At 44.5% G+C, this 19,562-nt stretch overlaps 1 protein-coding gene across 5 annotated transcripts in view; it reads right to left on the bottom strand.

The window, feature by feature from the left end:
* BABAM1 (BRISC and BRCA1 A complex member 1) overlaps nucleotides 1–10,344 on the bottom strand; it is a 150,449-nt gene extending 140,105 nt beyond the window's left edge. For 2 of the 5 annotated variants that reach the window (XM_069648890.1, XM_069648909.1), the window contains exon 1: nucleotides 9,989–10,142. The gene's annotated coding sequence lies outside the window, so the exon portion shown is untranslated. Of the gene's footprint in view, nucleotides 1–9,988; nucleotides 10,171–10,208 lie in introns of those variants that run through there. The other 3 variants (XM_069648881.1, XM_069648871.1, XM_069648900.1) reach the window with 3 other exon arrangements.
* Between the last annotated feature and the right edge of the window lie 9,218 nt (nucleotides 10,345–19,562).

Below are 19,562 nucleotides of genomic sequence, written 5' to 3'. Positions count from 1 at the left end.
TCTCTCAAACCTTCTAATTGTAAAAGTGACATCTGCCCAGCACAAATAATAAAAGACGCTGCCAGAGACCTATCACCCTTCAGCTCCAAACTGATCAATGCCTCCTTCGCTACAGGCAACATCCCGGCCAATCTAAAACAATCATGGGTGCTCCCGCTTCTCAAGAAGCTGACCCTAGACCCCTGCATCCCCACCAACTACCGGCCCATTACTACGGTACCTTTCTTACTGAAGATACTAGACAAAGTGTCCTATACACAAATTCAAAGACACCTTGAATTACACAAACTATTGGGAGCTAGACAATCTGGCTTCCCTCCACTTCATGGAACTGAAACTGCCCTCATTGATTTAAAGACCCAAATAGATGAATTGAGAGATCAATGCAAGACAGCACTCCTCCTTCTACTTCTGCAATCATTTGGACTCTGCAGCCCACTTCTCCACCCATGCCATCAAATGGATTGAATCCTTTTTGAGCAAGAGAACAATGAGAGTTTCCTCCCCTTCGGCAGCAGCAGACCCCACGCCAATCACATGCTGAGTCCCTCAAGGCTCCTGCGTCTCACCAACTTTGTACAACATATTCACCAAACCTCTCTTCGATGATCTGGACCTTCTAGGTATCACCTACACTAATTATGCAGATGATACACAGATTCTCCTCCCGCTTTCCGGGGATCACAGCGAAGACAGGGAGTTGGTGAATAGGGTGTACCTCATTATTCAGGCATGGATGGCATCCCATGGCCTCTGCCTGAATGATGATAAGACTGAGCTGATTATCCTGGGTACGTAGGCCAATATCAACAAGTTAGGCACAGACTATTCCATGTTTAACATAGACGGCAATAGTATCAAGGTCTCAAGGGAAGTAAAAACACTAGGTTTCGATCTTGATTCTACCATGTCTTTCACCAAACAAGTCAACTCTTTAGCTTCCACCATAGCATATACCTGCAAATTAATAAGAGCAGGTAAGCCCTTCTTATCCAACGATAGTTGCATGATCCTGGCGAGAGCCTTAATATTATCCCGACTTGATTATTGCGATGCCCTATACAGTGGTGCCAACAAAGCCATCACTAAAAGGCTACAAATCCTACAAAATAATGCCCTAAGAGCTGGTCTTGGCATAAATAAAAGGGAACATATCTCCTCCATTAGACACCAATATAAATGGCTCTCCACTGACAAAATCCACTTAAAAACTATCTCCCAGACACACAAAGCTCTCAATAACGCTGCTCCCAGCTACTTGATGGACAAAATAAAAAGAAAAACTTCTAGTAGACCAACAAGAACCTCCAACTCCAACTGCCTGGTAGTACCCAGATTTAAACTTGCTAAAATTGGCGGTATTAGCTTCCCTGTGCTAGCTGCTAAATGGTGGAATGCCTTGCCACAATACCTGAGAACAGACCAACCATTCTCATATTTCAGAAAGAACCTTATCAAACATTTCAATGCCAATAACTTGTAATGCACCGTTAGAAGCCTTTGTTGTGCTACTATATATGTATTATTAGATTTATACCACAAATGTATATAATTATATTAACACTGTATATAATTCACTGTCTAGCCTGACATTAGTGCCTCAAATTTTGATCATATCTGTATCTTGCCAAGTATGTACCAACATATCTCTTTACTATTGTAAATTATGTAACACTGTAATTCCCGGTAACATTGTAAGCTTTGCATATTCTTTCTGCTGCGCCCGGTTACCCCTGGGTCTGGCGCGCATTACAAATTGAATAAACAAACAAACAAACTTGAATAAAGAAATGGATTGAGTCAAAGTCCTTTGAACCTCAAACGTAAGCACTAGGAGGAGGAAAAAAAGAGTATTAACTCCATGTCCCCTTCCTCGTCACAGTACGTAGACTCATCCTTTGGCTTGGTCTGTGTTTGGGGGCAATTGAGCAGGCGCCGTTAGCGTGGCATTGGCTGTTTGGGCTTGCCGGTGATGGACCTTCTCCTCCGGATGCTCAGCTCCCCAGTTTTTGCTCCAGGTTCCCATGTCCAGGAGCCATGATGAAGCCCTGGCCGCCAGGGAAGCTCTATGACTTTCAACCTCGACTTCCGTTTGTGAAAGTACTGGTCAAGATCAGAGACACAGGGTCGGAGGGGATTGTGGTGGCACCAATGTGGCCAAGGTAGCACTGTTACACTCAACTGGTGGAGCTGGTGGTGGCTGCAATGTGGTTCCTGCAATCCTCCCCATGTCTGCTCAAGAAGGTTTAGGGGACTCAGGCCTTCCACATCTTGTTTTGGGGGTTTAGAAATTATGAGGCCTAGGATGCCTAACCAGGGACCGACCATGAAGCTGGCGTTGGCTGCAAATGTCTGGGAGGCCCCCCATTGAAAAGCTTTATGATGAACATTGGATGAAATCTGCATTGTGGAGTATCAAGAGATCGGAGCAGGGTGTGGAGTGCTCCACCCCCAGGATTCTGCAAGTCTTACAAGACGGTTGGGATATAGGCCTGGCTGTGTCTTCTTTGCAGACTCAGTGGGTGGCTATTTGGGTCCTTCATGAGCCTTTGAGCACCAGTTGTGAACAGCTGATGACACAGCTACTCTAAAGTTTCTTGGGTTCCAAGCCCATGGTATTTGCCATGTTCAGTCATGGGATCTTTCTTTGGTGTTGAAAGTTGCGTGTTGCAAGACTCACCCTTTCACCCAGTGGAGTCTGTGGACCTAACATTCCTGACTTGAATGTCTGTTTTCCTGGTGCCTGCTACATCTTCCCTCAGCCTTAGGGAAATGGGGCGCAGCTGTGTCCCTGCAAATCCAGTCTGATTCTCTCTTGTGTTTCTTGCAACCATTTTGTAATTTTACGAAGTACTGCAGGACTCGAAATAGCTGGGAGCGATTTATCCCCTGCTGTATGTCTAGGAGTGCCTGGTTAGCTTGAAACCAACAGCTACCAGGAGTTTGATTTGGCTTCCAAGGCCAACTGTTGCCATACAAACATACATATGTTACATTTGAGTTTTGAGAATGTTCATAAAGAAGAAGAATTAGGACACATCTAGTACACATTTAAAATTAATGGATCATAAATAATAGGCAAAAATGTGAAGTGTGCATCGCCTGTGGAAGTGAGATTTACAGTGAACGCTCTCCCGTTTCCTTAGTGATAGCTCCTGTGTGATGGTTGCAACCCAGCAGCTGTTTTTTGATCCTGCTCACAGAATCTTTTGAACCCAGTACAGGATACTGTTCTGCTGACTTTTTCCAACCCAGCCCCTCCGCAGGAGGAGAGGTGGCACGAGTTAGATGTGAAAAGGGAGGAGTTAAATAACATGGATGGGGCTACTTTGATCAGCTGGTCAGAGAGCCTGTTTTTTTATGTTTGGGGGATCCCAAACCTGGCATTCCAGCTTTGCTACCTACTATTAGAGGCGAAGTTGGCAAGTGATTGCTGTGGCCTATTCTGTGCCACAGGTTCCTTTGACTAACTTGATTCAGGGATTCTCATTAGAGGCATGGTAGCATCCTGGTCAGAGGCAATGTAAGTGCCTATCCAAGACATCTGGAGGGAGAGGATCTGGGCCAACCCAAATACATTCATCAAACACTTGCACCTCAATTTGCATTAGCAGGGATAACATTTCTTTAACGAAGGCGTTTTGTACACACTTTCCGGGGGGATTTGAAAAAAAACTGTTGATGGGTGTTTTAGCAGCATGATTGGTAGTCTGCGTTTTGTTCATGGACCATTATCTCGGTTGCATTTGGTAACCTAATAGGTAAGCACTGAGACAAGCATAGAAGAAATGAGCCGGTTACTTATTGGTAATCTTCATCACGCAGAGTCCTACCCTTCCTCGTCAGAGTACTTACCACCCACCTCGCCTGTCCTGGAGCAGAGTGAAAAGGGTCAGGATATTGTAGGTGGTATTGCACTGATACATTGCAGTAGCTGGGAGGGTTATGCTCTTAGCGGCGAGGGATGGAACATATGAGATATATTAAAAAGATGCCATGGATTCCTGGTATCGAGGTTGGGACCTCAAAAATAAGTACTTGGTTTAGGAAAAGTAGGACTAGAAGTAGTAAACATTACTGGATAATTCCTACATTTTAAGAACGCTCAAAATATAAGCTACATTCTGATGGATGAGCAACTGCTCAGTAACCGGTCTCTATTTAAATCCTATTAAAGGGTTGAAACTGAATACACTGAAATCGTCTGACCTGTTAAGCATGGATTCTACGGGTTCAGAAAATAGAAACTTTCAATGGTCCATAAGTGGTACATTAATAAATGTGGCATATAGTACTACTTATTTGGGATATCATATTACAACCAAAAGCGGTCATTACGATTTAATTTCTAGAACCAAGATAAAGCTTGCGCCTTTACTAGCTCAGATGGGAAAGATTTTCTTTTACATTTTACATGATACCTTTAAGGAAGTATTATGTTGGCAAGGTATTAACTTCCTTGTGCATGGTTTAGAATGATATTAAATGAACTGGAAAAAAAAAAAATGTACGTCATCGAAGGAACATTTTGGAGAAATGTGTTGGGTTTACCTGCTTTCTTGCCTTTTATTATAATTTTAAATTATTTTAATGTACAATCGCCTGTCTCGTGGATTTAGTTGAAAATTGTTTGAAAAAGTACTGGACCCTCTCTCAGATTCTATTATTTTTTTAGATTTAAATATTTTGATGAAATCTGAACAATCTATTAATTTGAACTTACAACGAAAAGCTCTTATCGAGAATCTGTTTGTTTAAAGAAAAAAGAAAAACAAAATTATATTGATTGGTGTAGAGACCAGGACGATATTTCCAAATACAAATTACTCAACGATTAGGGTCTAATACATAGTGCACTTAACATTTTGCCAAGCTTTTTATTTATTTAGCTTTATTTCTTATATCGGGCTGCATGCCCGGGGGCCTCAGAGTGCACAAAAAGAATCAAGACAAAAAACACAGGCACACATAAATCGTGGGGGAAGAAGTCAGGTAGTCGGGAGAGGGGTGGTTGATCATAGTCGTGCTCATGCTCATATAAAGGGCCTGTCTACTCCTTTGTCGAAGAGGTGTGTTTTTAAAAGTTGCAAGGTGGGAGATAGATATTAATGTCAATGGAAGTTCATTCCATGAGCGAAGGGCCCAGTAGTCAAAGCTGGAGCCGTCATACTTCTGGAGTTTGTAGCGTGCAAGAGATAACAGTTGGATATTATTGGAACGCAGGACTCGGTTTACCGGTGCCTTTACAATGTGAGCTGCTAGGTATTTAGGTGCAGCTCCATGAAGGCATTTCTGGGTTATGGTCAGTTATTTGTGAAGTATTCTGTTTTTCACTGGGAGCCAGTGTAGGTTTTGTCTCGCCCCGGAGATGTGATGAAACTTACATAGCCAACAAACTGCCTGAACAGCACCATCCCGGGAAGTCTGAAGTTTGTTTATGTTAGCAGCAGACATACCAGACAAGAGACTGTTACAATGGTCCAGTTTGGAGTTAACTAGTGCAGAGGCAATCACAGCTAGATTCCGCGCAGAAAGATATGGACGGATTTACCTAAGAAGAGAGTTCAAGTAGGCACAAGAAGATTGTGAATGCGCAGTGCATTTGTCAAACGTGGGATGGGAGTCAAGGAATATGCCCATGGTTTTAACATGGGGAGCAACTGGACTTAACAGCCAGCAATACAAAAAGAGTTGTAAGGGGCGTCCAGATTTTTTAACGTAGGGCCTGAGCCAAGAATCAGCAGCTCTGTCTTATTGTTATTCAGCGCCAAATAATTCCTTGTCATCCAGGCTTGGATTGTAGCAAAGATTTTGTTAACCATCTGGGTATCCTTGATACAGACCCCTGAGAGTTACATCAAGATCTGGGTGTCGTCTGCGTAAGTCGCGTATCAAACACCTAAACTGTCCAGAAGATCTAAAAAGGGCCTGGCGTAGGAGAGTATGAAAGAAACATGCTCCCTGCGGGACACCACAGGTCAGATGGACAGGGGATGTTTGGAAACCAACAACAGCAACCTAGTCACACAAGAGGAGAGTAAGGATTACGTCCAGGAGAACTTTCAGATTCCCAAACCCTTCTTTCAGTACCATTTCCCTGAGATTCAGATTTAATCTGCCCTGTACTTTGGAGTGATGGACCCAAACAGAAAAATTCCACGTGAACGCAGAACTCTTATTGGAAACGTTAAAACATCTTCTGATTAGCTTTAGTTGAATTTTTTTATCTACGCAGCAGTCTTTAGGAAGATCTGTTCATTCCACTGAGTTTTTATCCTGTGATAACTTCTGGATAAGATTACTCAATTGTCATTAATCTCCAGTTTTCGCATTGGTGCAATCTTTAGTCTTATTTCACCTTGCTTTGGGAGAAAAAAAATTCTATGCTTTTCTTTTAATGTTATTGGAACTTTTATATCAATGTTTTTTATGCTTGATTCACGTAATGTATGTATACAAGTTTGAATAAATTAAATCATACACACACACAGTTTGTTTGTGGTTTGGCGAAACGTTGGCATATGGGAGGTGAAAGGCAAAGGTGCATGGGAGGCAAATGGACCTGAGAGTGGAAGGTGAAGGCAGGTAGCATTCCAGAAGTTTCCAAATTGTTGCTATATAAAGAGATGTGACAGGGATTTCTGTTACTCTCTTATGAACAATCGCAATCTCGACCCACCTAGGCTGTTTAATGGCCGATGGCTGTGCATTAACACATTTCTGCCCAAAGTATTTGAAGCAACGGTGTTGACCAGGATGGGAAAAGGAGTACATTTATTCATCTCCCGCATTCCGACAGACATGCCGTGCAGTTTCAATTGCCTACAGGTCCCTGTCAAGCTGGCATTCGATATCACGATCAACAAGGCAAAGGGCCACACAATGAAGTGCACTGGTATCAACTTGAAATCTCCATGTTTCTCCCAAGGGCAGTTATATGTTGCATGTTCTAGAGTGGGTTCCCCAAATCAGTTGTATATCTTTGCTTCAACTGGAAAAACAAAACATGTTGTTTATAAACAAGCACTACAATGAATATGTACTTTGGTAATATTAAACTTTAGGTCCATATTTGTTGGCACCGTCGGCAGCATGTCACCCATCATGCTGCTCAGGAATGACCATGTTATTCTCACGTACAGTTATAAGTTCAGAATGGGTTTCTATCACTGCAAGCGTCCAATCTGACCTCAGCCCCCCAGCCTCGCAGCATGACGTCCTTATATCCGACTTCAAACTCATCTCAGAGCTGAACGTAATGAAAATCATCAAAGGGCTCATACCCTCTAGATGGCAAGGGGACACATGCCCGGCTTGGGTCAAAGATTGTGTGCAAGCACTTGCACCATTCATTACCACGCTGATCAATGCCTCGTTTTCATCCAGCATAGTTCCAGCCAACTTGGGTTCTACCACTCCTAAAAAAATCCTTGCTTGACCCGGACTTCCCTACAAACTATCTCCCAATTACCACCATCCCTTTCCTCCTCAAAATCTTAGATAGAGGAGCCTATCTACAGATCCAGATGCATTTGGAATGCCACAATCTTCTGGGTCTGTGCCAATCGGGGTTCCGACCAGGTCCGGGCACAGAGTCAGCTTTACTTGACTTAACAAACCAAATGAATGAATCCAAGGACTCAGCAAGCTTGCTCTCCTCCTTCTGCTTGATCCATTAGCTGCCTTTGATTTGATGGATCATCAAATCCTCTGCCAACACCTGTCCTCAGCTGCTTTCGACTGAAGCAGCCAACTGGATTTCCTACTTTCTATCCAATAGAACCACTATAGTGTTCTCCCCATCTGTTTCGGCTCCACCTGCCCCTGTCATTTGCGGCATTCCCTCAAGACTCTTGTGTTTCACCAACTCTGTACAATATCTTTAACAAACCACTCTTCGATCTCCTAGATGCCCAGGGTATCTCCTACATAAACTATATGCAGACGATACTCACCTTCTCATACCTACCACAGGCGACTACATCACTGATTCGAACACACTGAGATCGATGTACAAAACCATCCAGGTGTGGATGACCCCACACATGTTATGGCACAACGATGACAAGACCGAGCTGCTTCTAGTCCGATCTCAATCGTTCTTAAATAAACTCGATGAAGCCTACAATTTCTTCAATATTGAGGGCATCACCATCCTAGTCTCGGGCAAAGTCAAAACCCTTGGAGTCTACTGAGACTCTACACTGTCACTAACCAGAAAAGTAAATGGGATTGCTTCCTCGCCAGCTTACACAATCAAATTGATTAATGTCTGCAGACCCTTCCTTTCCACGGATAGCTGCCTCACCATTGCTAGAGTGCTTGTTGGCTTGAGATTAGACTACGGTAATGCCTTGTACGCTGGTACAACTGCTCGGAATATAAACAAGTTACAGGTCATACAGAATAATGCACTGCCTGAAGAAAGATCATTTCACAGCAGCCAGAAGAAAGGTGCATCGGCTGCCGATTCATGAGCATATTCTGTTCAAAACTCTAGCTATCACACACAAAAGCGTCTTGAACACCGCTCCTCAAGAAACCTGTGGCTAAAGTTCAACAAAACTCAGTCGTTCAGACTCACACAGGCATTCCATACGCACTGTTTTACCCCCCCCTCTGACCCCCCCCACCCGAGATGCAGACTTCAATGATCAGGTGGTCTCAGTCTCCCAGTTCTCCAAGAATTGGGATGCCCTCCCACTGACTTTAAGATTGGAGCAATCCTACTGGGCCTTCCGGAAACATCTAAAAGCGTGGTTCTTCTCCCTACATACCTAGAGGAGATGCAACTACCATGGTCTTTTCTCTACTCAACTTGTGTGTTACTTTACCTTTGTGTTGTACTGTTGTAACTCCTGCTACCAGTGCCTTGATGCCTGAGGGTTTAGCACACTTTATAAATGATAAAAACAAATAAATAAAAATGTTGTATCGTTTTTATAAGAAAACATTGTTAAAATATTAAATAGTGTAAAAATGTAGTGCATTTTTCTTTTAACCTTTCTTATGGCCCCTATCCGGAAAGTGTAAAGCTACCTTAAGGTATTTCTAACAAATAGTACCTATGAGAAAATGAAATCCCAGGCAACACTGGGTATTGAAGCTAGTACACAAATAAAAAAAAGATGGAACTGGTCTCTATCAATCCACCACTATCGATCAATCCAATAATGAATAATATCCTCTTCAGAAGACTCGGCAACGGGCACTGCATACAGAAACGTCCAAAGCCTCTTATACAGTGTTACAACTATCCAAACGGATGTACATGTCCTACAATTTACAGACATCTCTTTATTAGGGCGAATATCGTGACCAATCAAAATAGAAGAGTCCATTATTCTCTTAAAACGGTTTCTTAATGAATCACTATAAGACATGTTAACATTTAAAATTGTGGACCTTATGCTTCCATAATACTCTTTTCTTTTATACAAATTGCCAGGATTGGGTTCTATGAATAGATACTGTGTTGTGCAACTTTGCGGGGGCCACGCTCCTTGGCTGTGGCCCCTCCTTCCAACAGCCCCAGCCTTCCAATGAGGTGATAGTTCCCCCAATAAATGTTTTCCATTTCCACCACTGTATGTGACGTTATTTAGGGTGAAAAGCTGACTGATCGTTGCCGAAGTGTGGCCCTGTCAACGCAGGTCACAGTCACATTTCTGCAGTATACACATTAAAGTGTCTTCCAATGTATTATGTGCCTCCCGGAAGATCTCAAACCTGAACCAAAAACAGCATCAAAGTTACAAACTGTAATGGTTATTGTGGAAGACGTGCGTAGCATTGCTAAAGATAATTGAAACGGTTTGTGTATTTCTTCAATTGACCGCACTTTTCAATCCCCTGATCCACCTAACCTTTCCAGATCGTTCTGTTAATATAACTGATAGTCTTCGGGATGCCTCTGGTACCAAAGCTGTTTGTGTATCCAAGAAGCATGTCTCTTCATGCTGCGTAGTGTGATGTATGCACAACTCACCGCTTTTCACCTGTCAATAGGCTATTAGCAGCTCCTTCGCAGCAGATCTACAGAACAAGAACACAGGCAGCCATCACCTCTCGGAAGCAGAACAAGTGGTGGAGCAATGAAACTGCTGGGAGTTGTAGTTTCTTTCCATGTTCTGAAATATAATCAGGCCACTTGGCCAGCTCCTATTAGAGAAAGAGCCCTAGCAACGTGCCATTATCACGTGACTTACACTTTACGTTATGTTTCATGCAGGCATTTTGCACCGCCTTTTCACACTATCTGACAAGGACTGGGCCACCGTTCCCCTGCTGGCAGAAAGGGACTTGATTTTAGGGACAGTGCAGAGGGGCTGTGGTATCCCATACCGATCCGTTATCCCCTGGTCTTCGGCTCATCGCTGATTGGCTGCATTGAGCTTTAGCACCGGCCCCTCTTCGGAGCTGTCACAGACAAAAGCAGCAGAGCACCGAGCGCGCTGCTTACGTTGTTGTGATAGTCCCTCCTAGTGAAGACTATCTCCATTCAGGGGAGTATCCAGCATTGCAAGAGTGTTGGTGGGGGCGGGGGTGATGGGGGAGCTACGATAAAAAGTCATGCTACTTAGTTTCACCCCAGATGCACTGCACGCAATTCCATATGATCTCAGTCGTGCCCACAAAGCGCCTGCTGCAATCTGCTTTGGCAGATGGCATTTTAAAACAACAAAAAAATAAGACTGCAGAATCATTGCAAATACAGGGAACTCATCTATTAGAGCTCTGTCCAGGCGCTCTGGGGCAACATACATACAAACGACCTAATTTGCATATGGATTGCACCAACAGAAATTGCTTCACAGAAAAGGATATGGACAGGAGCATCATCAGTCTTTGATACTAAGATACACCATGTAACTGACTTTTGAATAAGTTGCCATAAGTACGGCAAATGCCAAATAATTTAGTGGTGCAAAATACCTAAATTGCACTATTGTTTATATGGAGCAACTCTATAGTCAGGCTTTTTTTAAAAAATTAACAACATGATATAGTAACACATACGTTTTGAAGTGAATCACAGACCTGCAGATGAGACACAGTGTGGTGATCTGCCCAGGATCACACACTTGTTAATGTTAATGTTAAAGGACATTTGTACCGCGCACTATCACCACCGGAGTGGTCGCCTGGCGCTCTGGCGGCTCTGAAAGGGGACGTTGGGTTAGTGGGAGGAAGCAGGAAAAGTGCACGAGAGCAGTGATGTGCTGTTGGCGGTCTCAGCCCGGTAGGTCCGTTGGCTGAGCCTGGGGTGTTTGCAGCCGGTCGTCGTCGTGTGCTGTTGTGCGAGTCTGTGTCTTTTTTTTGTTTGTTTTGTTGTTGCAGTGTAGTGAAGTTTGTGCGGTTTGTTATGCTGTAGGTTTTGGTTGTGTTGGTTTGGAATGTGAGAGGTGTACGCAGAGGGGAAATTGTTAGTGGTTAGTTAGCATCTCTATCCTGAATGGAGGCGCTGGGCTTGTGTAGTCTTATCTGATGCGCCGGTCCTGATTTGGGTCCCTCTGAGGCTCAAGGTTCCTTACTCCTCTTGTCCCTGCCTCTATCAGGCTCTCTAATAGCCCCGCCTGTCCTCCCTTCATACTCCTGTGGCCAGTGCAACTGCCAGTGTCAACAAGTCAGGTTGTGTGCTAATTGCCAATGTCTCAGCAATTCCACAACACTGGTGGTAATTAAGGGGCAGGTGGGGTAGTTGACTCTGTCTCTGTGCGTGTTGCCTGAGTTCCAGTCTATCCGGTGTCACCCGTCCAGGTGCTGTGGGAGCTTCCCGTTATTTCTGGGGCTGTCCGTGTCCTTCCCAGTTTAGTCATCCTTTTCTCTGTTTCGGTTTTCAGTTTGGGTCAGTGGTGTTGAAGAGGCAGGTTTTTAGTGATTTCCTGAATTTTAGGTGATCTTCTTGTTTCTTATTTTTTTTGGGATGTTTTGGGTTAAATGATGAAACCGGGATGTTGACAATTTAAGCAACTGAGCACGTCTTCACAGGTTTAGTTTATATAGATATTTATTAAGGTTTCCCTTTGCATTTCATGTGCTTAAATTATACTCCATTTATAGCAATGCCTTGGAAGCAAAGCACATTACATAAGGAACTACCCTTTCATAATTAACTTTATACTAATACATCATCATAGAAATATGTTGAGCAATAAGAGGATGGCTTTAGTTTTATTCTCCCCATCCTGCATGCTGAGTCACAATAGCAGCATGCAGATGAATGTGAGCCTAACAAATCTCCCTTGGGTAAAGCCATAGTCATCATTTCATAAAGCCTGCTGCATTATGCACCCTTCCCACTGCTGATCACTCCCTCCCATTCACATTTATATAGGGACAAAACTCCCTCTTAATAGGTACCCCCTCCCTCCCATCAGTGCCTAATGGCTCACATTTAAATGCTTTGTTCTCAAAGAGCAACTTGAGAGCCCCTCTGCTGTTTCGGAAAGTGTAAGGTGTCCTGCTTCCAGGACAATGACCGTGCTGACCAGGAATTGCTCAGCACACATTGTCCTGCCAGCAGGACACCTTTCCTGTTGGACCCCCTCTTTGAGGTGCCGAACGGGAGATGGGGTCCACTGACAAAAGTCCCAGTCAGGCTCTCAAAAGAGCCTGGGGCAGCTTGCCCCCAGCACCCTTGCTCGGTATGCCACTGTGTCCATTCTTTCTCCAGCAGGTCAAGATGTGAAGCTTCACATTCCCTGGTGCCACATCTATAAGTTTATGAACCACACTTGTGCATTTCTCCCATATTCCTGATTGAGCGGCTTTAATACACCACATAAGACGTCCACCATTAGGTTCTACACTAAATGCTATATTTAGGAAAGAGCGTGAACAGTAATGTCAACAAAGTGATACATCATCGTCATATACAGCTACAGATTCCTTACATAAATCAAGAAATGCAACCTTTCAAATACAGTTTTTCATCCTCCAGCTGAGAGGACCTTTCACTTAAGTTGGGCGATGCTGCTTCCCAGCGTGGCAGAGTAGCCTTTCAAAGGCCACAGATGCCACACCAGCTTTGGGGAGCCTTTCAAGGGCTCCCCCAAGCCGGCATAGTTAAGGCGTCCAATTTAAATGAAAATCACCCGCTCTCGTGCTGACACTGGTTTCTCCAGCACGGGAGCAGGACTTCTTTCATTTAAATAGGGCGCTGCTGCTACACCAGAATGGGGTAGTTTATGAAAGGCTTCCCTGAGCTGGTGTGGCAGCGGTGCCCTATCACCCACCAGATACAGAGGGACGCCCTGCGGCAGACCAGGCTTGTAGCCGCCCGTCTGCCTCATGGGGTGTAGATTGCTGAGGTGGCACGTTGCAAGGTTCCGGACCGAACTGGGACTTGCCTGTACTTTAGAGACCTGTTCCAGAATCAGAAGACACTGCTCTAGTATTAGTATGTATCTAGTATCTAGTATGTGCGAGAGAGTGGGGGCTGTGCATGGGGGATGCAGCAGCTTCACTCGTGTGCTGAAGAAGGACATATTTAAATAATCAGCAAGGGATCCTAGCATTCTCAGTGTCCCAAAACGAGTCTGTTTGGGTTGTAGCTGAAGACTGTGACAGGAGGCAGACCTAGTTCTCAGCTGTAAAACACTTGGAGGAAGCCACTCCCCAGGGTTATGATCAAGCTCAGTGGGACAACTTGTCAACTAACTGCCAACTCAAAAAAGGTACAAAAAAGGTAGCAGGCGCCTCTCGCTAGAAAGAACATGGCATCATAACCTGTTCTGTGGAGTTTTCCCACTTTGAGAGTCTGCAGCCATCACTTTTTGCTCGCTGTACTTTTCACAAAGGAGGAATACCCATTTGCATATCAGTCTTTGTCCCGCCCACAAGGGCAGTCCAGCACCGAAATGCCAGGCAAACCTCCTTTGAAAAAGAGTACCAACAGCAACCCCAGACACGTGTTTCAGTCTTGTTGGGCCTCATCAGTGAGGTGGAACAGTGCCTCTCTGAGCACAATGAGCAAGGGGTCCACGTCTGGGTTCCCCCAGGTAATTTAGGGTGAGCAACCCCAAGTTCCTTGCAAAAATACAAAAAAGGTAACAGGCACCCCTCTCTCTTCTGTATAACTGCCAACTCACCCTAGTTTTAGCAGAACCTCATTTCTTTGTGATTGCCCAGATACAATTCCCTTTCACACTTTCCCTTCAATATAAAAAGCATACTGTAGTCACTCAGTGGGCGATTAAAGCTTGGACCCTATGCCTGTTTACCCGCCCTCCCCCTTTTTCTATCTGCCCTCTCATCCACAGAACTTCCTGACAAGAGTTAATATCTGCCAACTTGATATGTGCCACCATATGTAGGTAATAGCGCTATGGGTCTATAGGAGGCACAATTAATGGGGTATTTCCTGGGCTTCAGGATTAGCGTAATCATGGCTTCACCATAGTAGGAGGGAGGGAAGGAGCCTTGCTGCAGAGCTTCTTGCCAAATTCGTTAAAAAATACAGCTGTTAGATCATCCGATACCAGGATATTTGAGGTGGGAAGCGCTGCAATGGCATTCATTATATCTGTTGCTGTGATTGGGGCATTTAGGAGTATAGGCTGCTCTCATTTAACTTGCGCATTTGTATATCACCTAGGTTTTCTTTGAATTCAAAAGGGAATTGTGTATTCTTCCTAGCATGCAGTGTCTTGCAATAAGTATGAAACATATTCACTATGTCACTCAGATCTCACATGAGTGTCCCTTCATCGTTCAATATGGCCGCTATGTTTATAGGCCCCAGTTCAGAACACAAAACAAAAGAGATGATGACTGGAAGGTTTAGAATTAATCTTAAGCTCTGGCATTGCTCTGGGCAACCCTCCAGACCATCGTTCTTCGCCTGCCAAGCCATTACAAAAGGGGAAAGACCATATATCCGGCTTGGTCCCACCCCAAAAGGGGCAGGGCAGACCCGAACTACTAGGTCACATCCATTCTGCACGAGACCACAAGCACTCCCAAACATGTTTTGGCCTTGTTGGGCCTCATCAGTGAGGATAAGCTTGGGTCTCTTGGCCCAGCAGTCACAGGACCCACGTCTGGGCATACCCGTCCTACTCAGGGTACTACAGCAAAACAAAATGATAGCTCTTTCAGAACACAACAGTCAGGTTAGGAGGCGGCAGCTCGTGTCGTCTCCATATTTCGGGTCCCTATCTGGGCAGAAACTAATTTCACCTCCTGATCTGCCAGTGATCGGAATTGGTCCAGTTTAACTATTATGGATGGAAGCAGGATGTTATTGCCGGACCTGATCCATTTCAATCTCAACTTGTCTGATCTCTACCTCGAGTTTCATCAAACTCCTCCTTATGGACTCCATTCTCTATGCCTATGCAGCACAAAGATAACCCTTGAATGTCTCCCAGATAGTAGACATTCAGGGGGACCAAGCCGATATTAGTTTAAAAAAAGGTGTTAATGAACACGTTGATGTCATTTTTAAATGCTACATCCAACAGTGCATGAAATTTAAAACGCCAGAGAAGTTGCTCAATTACATTCTCCTCAAGAAGAAATTTCCACAATAAGGGGGGGTGTTCTGCTAGAGTCCTAGGAAGGAGAGTACACACCCAAGACCTATAAAACAGACCCGTCCCGATTAAGATACATTCAGTCCGTGACTGCATATCATGGACTGAAGAGTAATATGACTATTCCCCATCACTTGGATGGAGTGTCCGCCACATGTCTAAAAGCTCAAAATCATTCATGCCCTTGTGAATCTCCTGTGCAGACAACGAAAGAGCTCCAGGAGCCCTGCTGGATCTACCTAGGGAGGTGCTTAAAATGCTGTTGAAATCTCCAGCCTATTTAAACTGGGCATGAAGACGTTTAACACATTTACCTAGCAATAGATTATGGAATGTAGGGTAATCAATAATCAGGGTGTATCTATTGACAATAGTCAAGTTAGTGTGGGCAAGTGTGCCTATAACTATCAATGCTCGGCCCTCCAGATCCTGCTCATGACTATGTACTTTGAATCTAAGGGACTTATGAATTCAGGTGAAGACTCCACGTGAATCAGAAGAAAATGATGTAAAAATCTGGAGGAGCCCTAGAGCTTAGCAAAGGACTCAGTGTCCTGGCCTGAGCGTTGCATTTATTGGAGTAGGATTGTTTTCGCCCGGTGCCATGCACAGTAGGATTGTACCCTGTGGGCCTTTATAGGCTTGATACCCCTAACATTCCAGCTTAATAGCATACATACATCCGGGAGGGAGGAATTGGGGCATCTCGTTAGAGGTGGTTTAGTGACGGCCACGATGTGAAGTTAGTTGCACTAAAGAGGCTGTATGTTGTGGATAACCCTTTGCTGTGATATGAAGTAATTTCTAAGTTTTGCCTTGCTCCCCAGGAGCCGAGCTGTTCCCTCCGCCAACCCCATTGCCAGACCACAACATACAGTGATCATACCAACCCATGCCATCAAACCAACCCAAACATCAAACCTTGAGCAACTGCCCAGGGGCAATGTCGAGTCGCTCATCCATTTGCCCCTACTTTGGGGAGGGGCGAGCTCCAGAAACATCAATTTTTGACAAAAATGGACTTGGGTGTTATATCCTTAAACATACGCTGGGGGACGATACCCCATTATGCATCCTTGTGATAGAGTCAAAGGTGCAATGAAAGAGAAGAGTTCAACCGTTATATTGTGTGGACGTCTGGGACACTGTTTATTCAACTTGCGTCATTCAATTATACCCTTCTGTCGAGGTGTCAAGGGTGAATTCCCATATTCTACTCTGTGAAAAACCTAATGGTGTTTCACTGCCCAGTCCCCGGGGTCCCCTATTCAGCTGGCCTGGAAAGGGCCAACGCTATTGGATCCCAACCGTACGAATGGACAAGCGAGGGAGTATCATCTGTGTAGGGGGTCCTCAGGAAGTGGGGAAGAGACACCCGAAGGTGAGGCATGGTATCCCCCATTTCCTGACCGCTATCTTACCCAAGATTACCTCTGCAATTATGGGATACTACAACTCCCACAAATCCCATTCTCTCTCTCTGACCACCTGACTACTGAGACGAGGAAGAAGAAGACTGGGATTAGGAAGATCATCGTTAGTAAGATGCAATGGCCCTGTCCCACTAATGTGTTCTTGGATGAAGGGCGAGCCCGGTTTGTGAAGACGTGAATGATAACAAAGTTGCAAGCAAGGTTATGTGTGTGGTAACCAAGATGCATAGTGTTGATGTGGTCATGCATAGGCTTGAGTAAATCTATGCAGTTTCAAAAGTCTTCGAAGTGAAAGCAACCGACAACCAAGAAGTTTGGGGAAGGGAAACCGTTGATATGAAATATGAATTCAAAGATGTTAAAGCCCAGAGAGGTCTGAACTCTGGTGAGGGAAGCCCGAGGGACCTGTTGAAAAAACAGTTGTGAATCTGTTTGAAGCAAAGAAAGGTCCACACTCTGGTAAGGGAAACCTGAGGGGCCTATGGTCAAAGGAGTTACCCTGAAAGTGAAAGGACAACCAAGAAGGTTAGGGAATGGAAGTGAAATACTAATTGACAAATGGGAAGAAGATAAAACCCAGAGAGATCCGGACTGTTGTGAATCGTTGTCTAAAGTAAAGAAAGGTCCAGACTCGGGTAGGGGAAACCTGAAAGGCCTATGGTGAAAGAGTCACCCTGAAATATTGTTATACCAGAATTGTGTTATATTGATCTGATGGTGAATTAGACGAGGGAAGCCTGAAAGAACTGTGTTATACTGATCTGATTGTGAATCAGGCGAGGGAAGCCTGAGAGAACTGTGTTGTGTTGAGCTGAAACTGAATCAGGCGAAGGAATCCTGAATGACTTGTGTGAACTATTTGAACTGTTCGAACTGGCCTCCCGAAAGGAATTCTTAAAGAACCCCAGAGGCTTGAACTTGGGGAAGGGAGTTGTTAACCAACTCCATTGCCATTCTGACTTTCTTTTGATACACTCTTTTGTTTTGATACATTTCCCTACACTTAGTTATTGTAAAAGCGCAAGGGCAAGCATAGGTTTCCAACATAGACTTTTCTTATTTTGACTGATTGACATTGAATATGTTATTTTTCCTTTGATGGTCAAGACTACTCCGATTATAGATATAGGGCCAGTTAGGAAGTCTCCAACCCCATTCAGAACTTAATTAAGGTGTTGAAACTTGTATCTTTGTGTCTGTGTCTAACTCTTGGTACAATGCCTGCCTCACAACGCCCAGATCCTGCTCAGCTCAGGGGCTCTGGTATTTTAAAAGGCTGGGAGGGAGTCCAGATAATGGGGTGCGTACTTTTGGGACAGTAAACAAGTGTGTGTTTTATTGTTGTGAATGATAAGACGATTGGACTGGTACATTATCTCATACTTCAAGCTTTTTCCCCCAATTTGTGCTTTACAGAGGTGAATGATATTCGGGCCTTTTGCATAGATGATGTATAGTCTGGGTAAAAGGAGATTCTAGCCTCTTGATCGTTTAGTTTGCCTAATTTGCGGGCTCCCCATAGAATCAGATCTCAATGTCCTTTAGTTCAACAGTATGACAATCATTGGGCATGCATTTTGACCAGGTGGAGGATTTGGACCGGCTACTCAATGTGCCCTTGCCACCAAGAACTATGTAGATAGTTGGGGGTCATAGAGCACTTCCCTAATGAACATCGCCATAAGGATTTCCATGTTACTTGCGGGAATAGATTCGGGTATGCTGACCACCCATAGATTATTGATTCTTGGCTTGGATCCCGTTCACCTCCTGTTGCAGTGCTCTTATGACGTGGCTCACCTCTGAACTGCTGTGTTTCAGGATTCCTACTCAATGCTCTACCTCGGATATACATCCACTTTACTTCTCAATCGTTTGTTGAATTTTCTGTTAACTGAGCAAGCCCAATTCCATTTGGGTAAGGATGATGGACAATTCGGAGTGGTCCTCTTGATGTGCATTGTCCGGAGCCTCAGGTATGGAGGATTCCAAGGCCACCACTGACCATTACATTCTCCTGCTGAAGTCATCTTGGAGGGGTGAGCCTTCTGTCTGTGTGCAGCAGGGAGGCATTTATTTGAAAAGGACAATTTAGATTGTCTCTTGTTGCCCTTGGCCATGTGAAAGACTATGCCCAGTGGCTCCAATGACTTAAACGGTGTTAAGCTCTGTTGAGCTCTTCTGGTGTGTTACCCTTAGGGCAGGAGCATTCTAAATGGGACAACTCATGCACAACAATCCCAACCACTTTGCGTATAGGGGTGAGATGTTGGAACTAACTAGTTGAGAGCAGGGCTGGGAGCATTTCTGGTGGTGGTGTGGCACCCAACTGGAGGTTGATTGCTCAGAAGGGATTGTGACAAATCACGAGAACTTCTCCCAAAGGGGGAGCTTTTCCCTGGAAGGCTAGGGAGGTCAGCCCGCTACGCAATACCCTGCCTATGGGTAGAGGCAAGCAGGACTTCACGTCCCTTGGGGACAAAGACTCCCGTTCTGCCAAGGAACTCCCTGAGTTAGTCACTCTGGCACCATCAACAGCCTCACGGCTCAAAAGGGCTAAGAAGAACAGTCCACTGTTTTTTATTGTGAC

This window comes from Ambystoma mexicanum, chromosome 1p (assembly GCF_040938575.1).
Source record: "Ambystoma mexicanum isolate Mex_15411 chromosome 1p, UKY_AmexF1_1, whole genome shotgun sequence".
In the NCBI taxonomy this organism is placed as follows: Eukaryota; Metazoa; Chordata; class Amphibia; order Caudata; family Ambystomatidae; genus Ambystoma; species Ambystoma mexicanum.
The sequence above is the reverse complement of the archived record's forward strand: the minus strand, read 5'-3'. Positions and strand labels throughout refer to the sequence as shown.